Genomic DNA, 15,553 nt, shown 5'->3' with positions numbered 1-15,553 from the left:
CCCCTCGATCATTGTTTTCCGGGGGTTGCTCGGCAAGTGTGTGATCGGATCGCCGCGCCGCACCGGGTTTCCGGTTTGATAGCGAAGCAGTATAGCCGCCGGTTATCGTCGACGACGCATGAAACCAAGATCTAGCGTAGGGACATAGGCATCCGATGGTTAATCCGTCGAAAATCTTGCCGGCTGCAGAGCGCGCCATTACGATTACATAAATTCCATGGAACGCGAACGGCCCACGTGCACACCGAGCAGACCGGCGCGGCGCGGCGTATCCGGTGGCAGTATGCTGAGCGCAGTAAATGCAATTGCACTGAACGCATTCCTCGAACCGTTTCCCGTTCGCTGGCCAAAACAGAGTCTTGCCCCGGTCGGATTTCGACGCGTGTATACATACATATATGTATACTTGCACAACTACAAACACGCGCCACCGTACGCTCGTACGTCGGATTCGCATCGAAGAGCAAGCAGGTTAATTTAAGTAACTAGCTAGGAGGACGTAGTACTACGTTATTGAATTTCTCGCTTGGAAATTCGAGAACTTAATAAGATTCGTTGCTCCTCTTTCCCCGTGGAAGCAGAAAAGGCGACACCATTTCGGAAAACACTGGCACTGACTCTTTCTAAAACGAACAAATTGTTAGCGGTATATTCTTGTCAAACCATTCAGTGATTCAAAACAGGAAAATTTGCTGAGATAATAAAGAAGGAAAATCTCCGAGCTAGTTTTCTGGAGAAATTGAACGAGATGTATTGTAATTTAAGGGGACCGGGAAGGGGGTAGCTTTCCTATTTCCCTGAACGGGCGCGTTACGCGAACTACAGTTTTCCTGTCCTCGAATTTCAGTCTACACAGGCCGCTCGCTCTGATCGGGCTAATGGATTTCAGCTTCGTTGATCTTAATCAAATAAGCCTACCCGCGCGCGGCCATCGAGTGCACGCCACAGATATTAAGCTCTTAATATTTGAAATCAAACTTCCGGCTGCAGCTTTCGGTTGCAGCCGCCCTCCGACATTAAATCCTGCGCTGAGATTACGCGAGGCCACGGCGAGCCTTAAGATTTCCGATGAAAGGTAACACACACACACACGAACATATACGCGTGTAGAGCGGGGCTGGTGACTGCATTTCCGGTGACTTGAAACGTCTCGAAGCGAGGTGTACACAGTTGAAGTTGTACACAGAAATTTTTACGCAAAATAAAAATGATCTGAGCTAATTGCAAAATACAGGAGCAGAGTATACATATTAACACGTTGGTCATGTCGGTGACATGTGGGCGCGACACATTTTCTCATAATACTAATCTCAACACGAATAAATATTTTAATGGAACTTACAATGGTTAGGAGGAATGAAAAATTCATTTAGAAGAGATGTTTTTACGACAGGCGAGTTTCGGCAGGGGTTGAAAACATCCCCGAACTTCAGCAGTCACATCCCGCGCGATAGTTTATCAAGTAATAAAATAAAAGCTCGGTGAACGCTGCTAACAGTGGACTCGTAAAAGATCTATGGTTCTGGAGCGTTAAATATTCTATGTAACGGGCGGGTTGTTGTTCAAGGGTTAACGTCCCCCATAACCTGATTTTATTTCTCTCTTTTTAGGAAAATACCGCGAGGTCAGTCGTCAAGAAAAAAGAAAAAAAAATAGCTATCGAGCTGCGCCTCATTTCCTTCACTTTTATATTCCAATCTCATCCCCTGTCCTTTTTCCTTCTGTTGAAAATAAATGATTTCGTTCTACCGCTTCAAATTTCACCGTCTCGTGTGATAAACGTATAAAATCTACATCCTCTCTCTCTCTATAAGAGAAGCAGTGATCTGTTTCAATAATTGCGAAAGTGCATTAACCTCTTCTGATAATTACTTCGGACCTCGCTTTGAACGGCGCGGCGCGGCGCGGCGCCCGGTGGCGTCGAGCAATACGTCTTCTCTTCGAAGCAACGGACTCTGTTTCGCCGTTAGCACAGTAAATTTCGAAAACAAAAGGATTAAAAGTTTCGAGAAAGCCCTAGGATACAATACGTCCAGCGAAACCCTTTTCAACACCTAAATCCTATTCCTTAACTTCACCACTCGATGCCGAGGAAGATCGGTTCCCGGGCGTTATTTACGGGAAACAAGGGCCACCGAGAAACCATTTAAAGAGAAAAAAAGCCGTCGGGAACAAAGGGAAAAACTATCTGATTAATTACTCGAGTGCGTAAAGGGACGGCGAACCTCTTGTGATTAAATGGAAAAACTCTACCAACCCACACCGTTACCAACTTCTGTCTAACCAACTTGTTTCGAACATTGTACAGGTCCGTTCGAAAATTTCGGACAACCATCATATTTGAACAAAAACGCAGTAAAATCGACTTGATAAGGATCGTAGATGAAAGAGAGAAACAAGTTAAATTGAAGTCTAACGAACGAGTTCGCAGAGGAAGCTTGCATAAATTGCAAAACGTTCATCAGCGATTTTTGCTAGGTGAAATATGAGAAGAAAGCGCAATTTCTCTAGTGGAAGCTAGTCTGCGCGAGCTCGTATAGGCGTCTAGACGATGCACTCGTCTGATAGGTCGATTACGCTCACGTTATCTATAATTCCGATTCACACGGTCTACAAGCTTTAATTTCGCGGGGGCGAGCAGACGGGATCTTAATCAACCCCCAGCCACCGAAAATCCCTTTTCGGCTCTCGAAAGCAGCCACCCCTCTCTCCTTCGTTCTGCAGAGCCACCCCCTCGCCTCGCGCACCTACCGCCTATCATTAGACATTGGCCCCGGCAGCTCTAGGCCAAATTTTAATGAGAAAACTTAACGAGAGAGAGCTGCTACCGACACGCATTTCCGAGTCCGATTATGCAGCCAATGTGCCTAAAACTATGAATAAGAAGCGAGCAACGGCCCAGAAGCCGGGTTGCGGTTTCCGTTCCCCGTTTAATGCACCCTCGACGTTTCGGATCGTCAAATTACGACTGCGTTACTAATTATACGTAATAGCCCCCGCGATTATTAAAAGTTTGCAGAACATGAAACGTTCGATCGCTTGTTGTCGACCAGTAATGTATATTTTAGTAACACGAATCTTTTACACGGTTTTCAGAAATAGTTGTGCAACAGATCCTAGGTAGTGTACCCACTTTTGGTTTGAAACATTAAAAATATTGTTCTTAAAGAAAGTCTCGAATAAAAATGTGTACTGATCCTGTTGTAAGAAAAATAGTAATCCAACTTTGAGGGATTAAGGGTTGAAGATAGAGTTGTTCGAGGCTAGTGGATTGGTTGGTGCGCTCAAAGCCATCGTTACACTAACAAATTACTAAGGATAAGCTGATTTCAATGATTTCACTGTGGGAAAACTCCAAGGAGGGTGGGTTAAGAAGTTGTTTGAGGCTAGCGGATTCGTTGGTGTGCTCAAAGCCATCACTCGACAGCCGAAGCGTGCGTTCCGCGGGCACAAAAGCGCGGTTGAATTACGTTTCGAGCAACAGTCTCCATTCGCCGAGAAGTTTCGGAAGCGAAAAGGAGGCTAAGACCGGCCGCCGCTTAATTTCCGCTTTAAATGCGGAACAGAAAGTGAACGAGGCAAACCGTGGAGGAGTGGGAGAAGAAAAACCGAAATCGAATGAAGGGGCAGCGTGCGACCGGCTGCCGCGCCGGTAGAATAGCTACGCGTGTCCCCAACGACAGACTTTTTATACGGGGATCAAACGAAATTTAACTTCCCGACTCTGTAAACTGCAGCCAGACGGAGATACAATTCTAGTCGAATAATATAGCCGCCCCGGAATATTCAGCGAATACGTTTGAACCTTTCCGCGGAATAAAACGGAAATTAAACGGGAAAGAAATATGCGCGCCCTCTTTCTCTGTCTGTGCGGTCTATGATTTTACTTTCGACTAATAATTCCTGGCCTTTCCGAAAGAATTTAGTCTACCGTATTTTCCGGCGAGCAATCACTCATATACATATGCATAAAAAATACCTCCAGTAGTGAGCTTCGTAACACTACGTTCGGTGAAAATCTGAATTCGCAGGAGTTGCGTTTAATTATTTCCACAATGACTGGCAAGTTTGATGGTTGATTTAACGAATTACATTCTGCCGTTTCGTTATTATTTTAATAAAAAGAAAAAAACGAAAATGTTTCATTCTTTCACGGTTGGTTTTGTGAAATTGAAGCTATAATAAAAAGCTTCAGTGCTTTTTACCGAAGCACTCGAGGACACTCGAAACGAATTCGAACGATATCGAATTATGGTTCGCGTAAATTCCGACCGGTTCAAAGTGTTCGCGTCAACTTCAAAAGTTATTGATGACAACGATATAAATATATTTGGATTCCGTGTAGATAAAATATGAATTACGCTCGCTGGACGTTGCTAGCTGGTAACGAGTGTCGGAACAATCCAACGTTTCACGTGCAACAACCTGACGGACGAGGAACGGAACAGACGTCGTGTTCCGACTACTATTCGATGAAACATTTATTTCAAAGTGTACCTCTAATGTTTAACCGGAAATTTTCGTAATTATTTGATAAAGCGACGCATGGAAACCCAAAGGAAACTCTTATTTCCCACTGTCAGTCACAAGCCTATTCATTTTGTTAATAGTTAAAGATGAATTTTCTTATGAAGAAATTCAATTTTTTTCGCAGACTGTGGAACATCAAAAAATAAATACATAAAATAAGGCAAAACGCAGACGCTGGTGCAAAGGCTGCCTTCCTATATCTGCAGTCTGTTTGTTACGTGTTCGTTTTTGAATATACGTAAGGATCCTTCAAAGAAGTGAATAAATTCTCATGGAATCGTGAGAGGGTGCAGAGGTGGAGTTTTGCGGCCACTTCGGGTATTTTCGAATTTTCGGCTAACGAGGAAACTGCGCAGCGTAGTCGGATTATCTGTTGCGAATTACGAATTAAATCTGAAGCAGCGATTTACAGAAAATTTCAGTCAATAATCCACTCCCCAAATAACGCTCGAGAAACTTCGCTGGTAAAACTTGGTAATGAGGGAACGCGCACGCGTGTTGCTCAATATCCGCGAATGTTTTCCCAAGAAGCACCGCTTATTATGAAATTGTTCTCCTATTTGATAGTATGAATTTTTAAGCGATTTGAAATTTTGATGAAGTCACGTAAAATTTATTGATTTATCAAATTGATCTTCTGCACGGTATTGACGGTTCTTCGACGCAGAGAAGCTGCCAAATGCATATCTTTGTCGAATAGCGTTCGCCGATAATTAATTTGAAATTTCGCGCTTTGTCGCCGCAGCCTGACCAGCCGAAACAATTTCCAATACGATAATTACCGCGTGGCGTCGGTTAAATATTTTAATGCTCGAGGTTTCATGAATATTAATAAGGAAAACACAAATTAATGGTTTCCCCAAGTTAAACATTTATGCGTCCAGGACGTAATTAACCATCATCGACGAAATTGCATTTTGATGATCCGGAGACTCGTTGTTCGCCGGATATTTCATCCGTGAAACAAGCAACCGACTTTGCAATATGCAAAACAATACACGCAAGAAACTTCGCGAAGTCAAAGTTAACTCTGATCTTCGGGAAAGATTAAAACGTTTCGAAAACACCTCGAAGCGAAGCAACATCGTGTAAACGAAAGTTAATCGAGGATGCTAATATTTGCATCTTCCTAATTAATTTTTAATGACCGGTGGTGTTACAATATTGATCCTGCTGTTAATTTCGACAACACTCGCCGATTAAGGGATGTAGAAATTTTGCAAATCCATGGAAAAAAATAGAAGATTCTAGTAAATTTACACACAGTGTATGTGAACAATTCTCGTCCGCGAACGTGTCTTCCGGGAACCTTCAATTTCTACTCGGCGCGCATATCCAAGTATCCGCGATTCAGAATCTAATTGCGGATGGTTTGCATTCAAGCCGAGACACGAGAGCCCGTGTAAACGTTGTAGTACATCCCGGTGATTCAGCAAGGTGGCTTATTTACGAGCTGACGGCACACACTCGGCCCGCAACGCGTTCAAAACTACCCCTCGTAAAAGCTCGGCTTGTGCTGCTGCCGTAAAGATGGACACACGCGGGCTTCCTGAATATTTCAGATACACCGACGCGGACCCTATTGTCCCTATATTTTCGGAATAACGACCAACTGCTGGCCAACTAGTGGCTAACTCGCCCTTCTGATCTCTCCCTTTGCTAACTTGTTCATTAGTTAACATCCCCCGACTGGCTGTCAAACGGAAAAACCACCCCTGGACGCGTCGAAACTTAAAAAAACTTTCTCGGAACCTCCGAATTTTTTAGTTTCATCTGTCATTCTGAATGAGGGAATCCGGAATTAGCAGAGGGAGAGAGAGAGTATACAGAATTTCGGTGGAACTGACATATTTGTTGTTTAACAAAGTTCATAGTGCAGTTAAAAATCAAATTACAACCCCAAGAAAATCCAATAAAATTTGATTATTCCACTATACAGTCCATTAACCCGGCGTTAGTTAGGTGGGGTCTCACAGACCCCAGAGATTTTAGATTGATCGTAACATTGTAACAACGCGTGACAGTTGTTAAATATTTCTGAATAATAAAAATTTAATTTCATGGATCTGCGTTTTTACTCTGATAAATTACAAGCCTCTTAAGCAATACCTAATCGTATATTTATGAAATAGGTATTTATTTCTATAATATGATACAATATATTATTTCGGGGGGTTTGCGAGACCCCACCTTACCACTTACGATACATTTTCCCACCTTACCAACGCTGGGTTAACCAATAACCGAACGGTTGCAGTTACAGATTGCAAGATGCAGCGCGAGTATGAAAGATTGATTCGCGTTTTTCGGAGTGGACATTTCTCTGGAACACTGCAGAGTGTAAACAATCTCCCAAAGTTTCTAGAACAGAGATCCCAGACACCATGGTACACTTAGTTCACGTCATCGAAGTTTCTACAAACGACCTTCCGCCCCCTCGGACGCCCACTAACCCATTGTCCTCAGTGGTATATATTATTCGGTCATAGCATGCAGTGTCTGACAACCGTGAGAATGGAAGTTATGCTTGGGGTGATGTATGGCCGGGGAAGCGACCTTGAGTGGCCCAATTTCTTGCGACCCAACTATAGTTTACTCGAGCGTGCCGAGTGGGTCGCGGCTTCAACCCCCTTGCGGTGCAATTTGTCAGTAGACCAAACATTAACTAAGATTGGCGATTCGAACTGACCTTCGTTCGCTTCTCTGCTGCGATACAAACATTTGTTACAGCTGTATCCATAGCCATACCTCCATAACCAAACACTGCTCTAGTGTTTGTCTCGAATTCGATTCCTGCTTTTCAATCGACACAACTGAATACGGGGAAAATAATTACTCAAATAGAAACCATTTTAAAGTTCATTTATTTTAGCTGATAGGTAAACTTGTTTTATCTTGACGAATATATTCAATAACAATTCACTGTTTAAATAGCGTAAACTTATCACACAGCCACTTGTGTACATTTTTACATGAAAGTCTAACTTACTCTTCTTTACAAATTACATATCGGACACGGTCAGGAAAGCGAGTTTTCCGCTCTCCTTTGTTTTCCAAAGACCGCAGATTTCCACCGGTAGAATCAAAAGAGTAGAGTGGTTGTAAAGCGTGCAACTAGCGGAGCGGTTCTAACACTTCTAACAATAAACGAAACCAACGTCAGACAGTCTATTTGAATTCCGACGGGGGATTCGTTTTAACGAGAGTGCCTTTATTTCGTTCTGGAGGGTCGACGAAATTCACGGACACCTTGCAAGGAGGGAGAATGGGGTTGGTGGAAAGAGGAAGAGTGAAGTCGAGGACGACACGCGCTCTCGAGGAGTCTGGACGAACGCCTGTTGGACTGGTTAGGGCTAGGGCTCTGGGGACCTTGCTAAGGGTGGAAAAGGGCAGACGCGTTGCCCTTCTTTGGAGAGAGACGGAGAACCGGGGATGTTCCGAGGGAAAAGAGAAAATTGCAACGGGCTGTGAAAGGAGACCTAGGGAGTCACAGACAGAAGAAGAGAGGCGGAGAGTCCCAGAGAGTTACAGAAAGTGACAGAGAGTCCCAGAAAGGGAGATAGAAAAGAGAGAGAGGGAGGGGGGGGGGGTTGAGCGTGCCCGGGCCAAGAAAAGGAAAAGATTAAATGTAGAAAGAGTAGCGAGACGATTGTGCCGGTCCGAGGGGAAAGGAGAAGCGAAACATAGTTCCGGACGCGGAGCACGGGGATGAAAAAGTGTTGTGTGTAATTGAAAGAGAAAGAGAGACACGGCGAAATAATGAATGCAGGGCCGAATGGCTCCCGAAAAGGGACGGAAAAAGGTGAAAGGTTACCAGCGACGCGAGAGGGTGAATAAAGGGGGTTGTTCCCGGGGCTGGCAAAAAGATAATCGCGGGTAGAATAGGGAAAGGGCGTGCAAGGTTACTAATGCTGCGGAGAGAAATAAAAGGAGAGAGAGAGTGAGAGGGAGAGGAGGGCTAAGGTTACTCTTCCTCGCAAGACAGAGAGCGAGGGAGAAAAAAGAGGCGTGATCGAAGGCCCCCGAGACGCAAGAAAAGGGTAGGTGTAATAAGTTTCGGATCGGAGAGAAAGAAAATGGCACTCTGTACATGGATTCGAAAGTAGAAAGCGATCGAGGAAATCAAGGGCAAGAAGAAATGTGATTGAAGGCCTCGGGAAAAAGGTTTTAGCGAGAAATGCTGTATGGATTCGAAGAAGAGATATGTACTATTAATATGAAAGGGGAAAAAAGGGCGAACGAGATAGAAAGACAGTGGATTGCACGGGCTCGGAGAGAAGGGGGGTTGTAGAGTGGCCAATGAAGGCGACAAAGAAAATTATAAGGTACAAGCTGGCGGAAAAGATGAAGGAGTGAAAAACAGGGCTGACCTGGCTTCGGGAAATGGAACGTAGCGGGTTCGGGACACGGAAACGACGAATTTTAAAGTATACAAAATCAGAGCCGGAAAACTTACTTCGTCGCTAGACGCGGGAAGGGAAGACACGAATGTGTAAACCGAGGGTAGACGGAAGAGTAAGAAAAGTTGTCTCTTGAGGATTGTTCAAAATTGGAGGGTGAAAGTGTAGAAACGGATGAAACCGAGAGTGCGGAAAAATGAAACAAGACGTTTCCGAGACAGTGGTCGTTGCAGGAAAGAACAAGAAGTGGATCACGCAGTTGAAGAAAGCTCGACTAAAAACCGACAAAAAGAGCCGATAGAAAATTCACAGAGGAAGCGCAGATGGCGTTCCGGACGAAAGTTGAAGGGGGTGGAAAAAGTCGACGCAGAAGAGGGAAAGAGAAAGAGGTGAAATAGCGAAGCTTACGAGAAAGAAAAGAAAAGAGAAGAAAAAGGGGGGGAAGCGAGCGCGAGGGAGAAAATGGTACGCGAGATGGAGAAAGGGAAGCAAAAAGAGAGGAAAGAGAGAAATAAAATGGCGGTGGGTAAGCAAGGTCTCCGGCAGGATAAGAGAGCAAAGTGGCGGAGTTCAGTAGCTCGTTCCAGCCCGTATCGCCGGGTTTAACATAAAAGAAAACGGCCTTAACTGTGCCGAACGACCCTCTCAGCCCGGTAGGTGGCCCGGGAATTTCGAAACAATATCGAATGGAACACCGGCCCGGCTAAACAATCGCCGGAGAAGAGGACTGTGCTATACCCCTGGCCCTTCGAATTCATTTTAATCCGCGGGAAACCCGCGAGAATGGCCCGCGGAGACAAGAAGCGCAGCCCAGGATGAGCTGCGACTTCAGTTTCCCTCGATCGGCCATCGTCCAAATAAAATTCAACCGCGAATGCAGCTAAATTCGTTGAATCTGCCACACTTGAATTTTCACAACTCGTCCCCGCTCTTACTCTACCACGAAATAAAACAAAACTAGAGGATTTTCCTTCCGGATCCGACACTTTGCGAATTTCTGTGAAGCGCTACCGTAACGCGCACTCCGACGAATTTCGCGTTACAGCGACTAATTGATTCAACTCGCGTTACTCCCGAACTAGTTTCAGTAATTCGATCGTCGACGATTATGCTTTGCGAACCGATCTGACCGATGTTTCCGAGCACACGTATTTTTGACTTCTGCTAATCGGTCGGAATTGCAACGCGTTGCACCGCTGCGCGACAGAAGTACACGCTAATTGGATGGCTTTGGGAATTAACTCGCGCGCGCGGGTCTTGTGCAGATTATCTTGCGGTAATTTTAGGGATCAGTAATTGTTTTACGATTACCGGGAACGTAGACGGGAACATTCATTCAGTTGGTAGGTACTGTGGTAATGCAGTTTTAATAAAAGACTGGTGGTCCTGGTAAATTTTGTATAATCTGACAATTATGCTTTACTGGACGATGATGCGGCTTATGCGTCTGCATGACGTGTCGGTGCAATTTATCGTGGGCTATGCGCCCACGAAGATGTGGGTGGCGAGCTCTCCTTGACACCTTGTGCAACGCTAATGTGAATATCCATCAAGGTCAGACGCTGTCTTCTAATGTACCTATTACAGAATGTTGTGTCAAGGATTACCAACTGGTTGTAAAATTGTATGATTACTAGAGTAGATTAAATACATAGAGAGAGAGAGAGAGAGAGAACAATACGAACATCTTGCAATTCAACGAGAATTAATCTTCTTGGCAACGCGCTAACGAATAACACCAAGAAACTTTTAGCTTTCGGTGGCGGGAATAAATAAGAATTACAGTTAAAAACGTCGGATAACCAAGAGATACGCCTAACACCATCTTAATCTACATTTGCGAATACTTGGCGGAAGTTTCTCCGGGAGGGAAACAAGTTCACGAAAATTGCTTCTTGTTGCCTACGCCCACCGCCATTTGGAAAACGCATGATGGTAGCGCGAAACTTCCAGCACGGCTGATTCTCTTCCGATATTATGGAATAATGGAAGTTAGTTTCAAGTCCGGTGAAAATTCGCGAAAATTTCCGAAAATTCCGGTGTGCCACCGCAAAACGGAAGGAGAGGGTAGACGGCAGACGGGAAAGGGTGGAGAGGCCGTTGTATTTCGCATAATCGTAAACACGGGGCCGAAGGGGGTGGCTTCACTGGAAAGCAAACTTCTATCGTAGCATCAATCCTGATAACGCGTTTAAGCTCGGCTTAATCTGGATTGTTATTTCTTTCGCTGGTTATTACGGAAACGCGAGGGTGGTTTCGGGGGATGGGGGTGTGACTTCACGCCGGATACGGGGTGAAATTCCCCCACCCTTGCGACGTCATGCGATGGGAGGTTTTAGCACTTTATGGATATTTAGAGTGTAGGAGGGACTCGATATATGTATTTGGAATATCGATTATCCGCTGCACGGTGAGCGCTGGCCGTGAAAAATTGATGTATCGGTTTTAGAAAACAGATGTAACGAGTTACGCGAAGGAGAACAAATTGAGGAGCTGCGTTAAATGCGGAAAATCAATGTTTGGATATAAATAGTTGCTTCTTTGCCTTGGAAGAACTTGCTGTGCGATTACTCAATCGAGTTTGCAAAAAACCGAAGGAAAAGGAGTGCCCGAGCGTTGAAAAATTAATACTCGAGAGGAATTTAGCACTGAAAAAATCGGTTGATCGGGGAATACAGTCTCTGAAGAATTGAATACCTGAAGATTCGAGAGTCCGCGGAATAGAATATTCCATGAATCGCGTGCACGAGGGAATAAAAGCCGAAGAAAATTAAACATCGAAACGGTGAAGTACTGAAAGCGTCCACGTGCTCGCGGTGTTCAATACATACTCGGTGAATTAGGTACCGTGGCAGCTGCGTCTGTACGACTGAAATGTACGGGAACCGATCCATTAAAAAAGCACCAAGTACCTAATAATAAATGAAGGCAAAGAGGGAATTCATAAAGACGTAACTTTCTCCGGCTTTAATATGACATTAATGGATACTTCGCGATTCTATTGAGCAGTCGTGCCTCGCAGAACAGAAAGAAAAAGTCACCTCACCATTTTCATTACTGCTACCCGTGCAATGATCCCGGCGATGTCTAATGAAATTTACGAGTGATAAATTTCTGAAGTAACGACACCGCTGCGATTCGAACCTCTAACTCTGAACGGTGACGAACCGAGGCTCAATAGAGCAAATCAACGATCTAAACCATCATTGATAGCACTGGATGCAGACGAGATCGCCGAGAGCATCGCGTCGAAATGACGTAAATACTGTGACACAGTTATCAACTATTCTCAAAACCGTAGCATCCTCGTATCAGTTCCCCTTTAACACTGAGAACCGCTCCATCTTTCGGGGCCACTGTTCTAACCGACTCAATTGATCTATGACTTCTCGGAATGATCCAGCCCGCGGATACTTTTATCGTATGTGCGTTCAGATTTACCCGTTAATCTCTCGGCCGTTATTAAACAGCATCATTTATCTAATCACTGACCTCGATATATTCGAGAACGAAACTGCATAGTTTTCGAGGGAAACGCACCGAACGCAATATTTTTGCATTCAACACAAATAAGTTCAAGACCAATAAATAGTTTGTTCATTAACAACAAACTGACGACTGAAACGCCGCTCCAAAAAGTCCTAAAAAAATTAAACTAGTTTACTGGGTCATAACATACACATTCGTTCGAGTATACATATTCAATATCTTCTTCCCATTCATTGACCTTAATTTCTTTAACCTGTTTCTGTATTTAAAAGAATATAAAACTGATATAATTTTGATTATTTTTACTTGAAATATGAATCAAAAAATATGTGTACAAAAATTATATTCGAAAGGTTCAATAGTTGTTTTGAAAAAAAAATGCTTGAAGAACGGCCTCGAGAACCAGCATATCGCTTTAAGCGATATCGAATGATATCAGTGGAAGACTGTGTGCACAGATATAATTTGCGGATATGCATGGACAATTAAATTTAGTTCTTGAGACGTGTAATGGTAATGCTGACATTCGCGCAACGCGGTACGAATAAAAAGGTTTTCATGGAGTCGTGGGTTCGGCGTGCTCGCGGTGGCAGGTCCAGACACTGTTTTGAAAGAAAGCAAGCGAGAGACGTTATCATCATCCCAGGGTCCGGGGCAGACGGGATATAAAAAGACGAAGGGGAAAGCGGCAACGGCGTCGGCAGAGCGGCAGTGAAGTTTCGGAGTAAAAGCGGGTTCTTCAATCGGGTTCGCGGGAGTCAACGACACCGTACCGAGAAACGTTCCCCCGGCCTTAATAGGATGACGCTTACTCAAAACTTCTCATGATATAAGAATCTAATTATCTGCAGGCCGGCCGGACATAAATTTCGCGCGTGAAGAACTTCGCCGAGTTTCGAGGGGAATCGGGAGACGTAATGACCTTCCCGAGATAACTCAAAAACTTGGCCGAGGACTCGGTCTTCGGCTGATGAACAATCGAAGAATAGGCGAGACGACGGAAATTCGAGAGGATCAAAAATGAATTCGGCGAGAGGAATTTTCCGGCCAGGTATTCGGTGAATTGAAATATTGACAATGGGCCAACTGAATAATTATCGGAAAGAAAAATCGGAGGGGTAGGATGACGGGCGAGAAGCATCGAGAAACTGAATTAGATAACGGGCCAATCGGGAAACTGTCGAAAAATCAATTGAGAGGGAGAGGGAGGGAGGGGAAATCAAGCACAAAAACGTCGAGCAGCTGAGAATTGTATAACCGGCGAATTGGCTTATAAAGTTAAACAATCGATAGTCTGTACACGTGCAGAACCGTGCTTGCGAGAAATTGTATAACTGACAGTGAGTACCCGAAATACGAGTACTTACAGACGGTAGAGTAAACGTGTTATTTCATTGCGTACCCAGTAGCCCTCAAAAACCGGATGAAAAATAAATATTATATGTAGCAACAGTTCTGGAGAAAATTGGAAAAAATCGAAAATCCAAAATTGTGTACACGAGGAGCACTTGCTAAGCGGTTCGAGTGCCGGGAAGGTCGGAGTAAATACATGTCACGACGCACGACGGTCGAAAATGTGAATCGCTTCGATTTCGCGGAAGTTCGGAAAAATTCCGTCGAGTTTCGAAACACAAAAGTTCCATCGGCTTGTCAGTCGAGGCACGTGTGGCTTCAACGGGTACATAATACGTGGTGCCGCAAAATTCCTGCCGAAAAACGTGTTTACGGGTAAGGGCTCGACAAGCAGAGTTCTGGAGGGCATCGAAAATACATCATCCGCCTCTGCATGGCACAACATTCGCTACAGCTCCATATTTTAAGACGCGTCACGGAGAGCGCATAAAAACGTGCGGAGCAAGTACATATACTGCAGAGTGCAACCGCGTGTTCCTCTGCCCCCTGTTGAACGCTTCACGTTATATCACCGGCATGGAAGCCCTGGGACGAGCTCGATGAAATACGTGGGACGTATTCTCTGATGTGACGCTAGCCGGTATGACACAACGCAATTGCAACGCCAGCTGTCACCGGCATTTATTAAGTCACAGTTCGCTACGAACCGACCGAGCCCTGAATTTCTTTCAGACTAGAGACGTACGTGTCAGCGACCATTGAAAAATTACGACTGCATATCGGCACGCGTCGGTAACCTCCGTCAGACCCCCCCGGTCAACGATCATTGCGATTCTATAGAGAGTAGAGAGTCTATGGAGCAGAGTACAGAGCTCGACAAGCGTGTTTGCGTCCGACATTAATTAGCTCTCGATAGCCGGCGAAAAGAGCTCGCGTCACTTGACCTTGTTTATCTTCCGTTCACGCGAACTCAGTCTTCGTAGCATGCACGCTGTTATACACTCACCAATATTTTAAATCAACTACAAAAAGTTCGAGTATTCAGCGAAAATAGAACACCGCGGTTTATGTTTCGTATTGGAAATAATATATGTATGTATTAACAAGTCCCAGTAATATGTAACACGTGAAAACTAAGATGCTGACTCACCGGTGCTTCCTCTGATCCGATCCTCCTATCACGTTGCACAGAACCACTGATAGTACTCGACGTACGGTTATATCAATTTAGTCGACGCAACAACAAATTCCACTACCAGGCACAAGAGAACACCGACTAAGAACCACGCGGTTCGACGAACAGACCGACAACAATGATGAACTGATCCACGACCTGCACGGCACGAGATCCGACAGCCGACTGACTTCACACGGATGCTGCGGCAAGCGTGTTGCCACGCGTCCCCTGTCCCTGCCGCACACTGCGCTCATCCCCACCACCGCTCCACCCGCTCGCTCCTCGTCGCTCCTACTCGGCGCCCACTCGTGTCCTCTCGCTTCGTGCTTCTCGTTTCTGCACGTGGGAGCAGCAGTTGACTCCGAGCCGGCATCAACTACGTCAAAAATGAATATATGAAGTTAGCTGCGTACACCGACAGTCACGCTGGCTGCGTGGACCGTGGATGGATGTTTGAAAAGTTTTGCATTTCTGCTGTTTTTGTGGTGATCAAGTGTGCGAATCTGGGTTTCGACTGTGACAAATATTGTTGGCCAGCATCGAAACCGCTTTCGAGTTTGACAGATTTCCCAGTGAGTTCTTTGCGGTAAACGTAAGTACAAAA

At 44.9% G+C, this 15,553-nt stretch overlaps 1 protein-coding gene across 1 annotated transcript in view; it reads right to left on the bottom strand.

Annotated features, from left to right (window-relative positions):
- Window positions 1-14,977, bottom strand: part of LOC143208351 (prolyl 4-hydroxylase subunit alpha-1-like) — a 214,685-nt gene extending 199,708 nt beyond the window's left edge. The window contains exon 1 of the mRNA XM_076422738.1: window positions 14,923-14,977. The gene's annotated coding sequence lies outside the window, so the exon portion shown is untranslated. The remainder of the gene's footprint in view (window positions 1-14,922) is intronic.
- Window positions 14,978-15,553: the final 576 nt, after the last annotated feature.

This window comes from Lasioglossum baleicum, chromosome 4, assembly GCF_051020765.1.
Source record: "Lasioglossum baleicum chromosome 4, iyLasBale1, whole genome shotgun sequence".
Taxonomy (NCBI): Eukaryota; Metazoa; Arthropoda; class Insecta; order Hymenoptera; family Halictidae; genus Lasioglossum; species Lasioglossum baleicum.
Note: the sequence above shows the minus strand (reverse complement) of the source record. Positions and strands in the feature narration are given on the sequence as shown.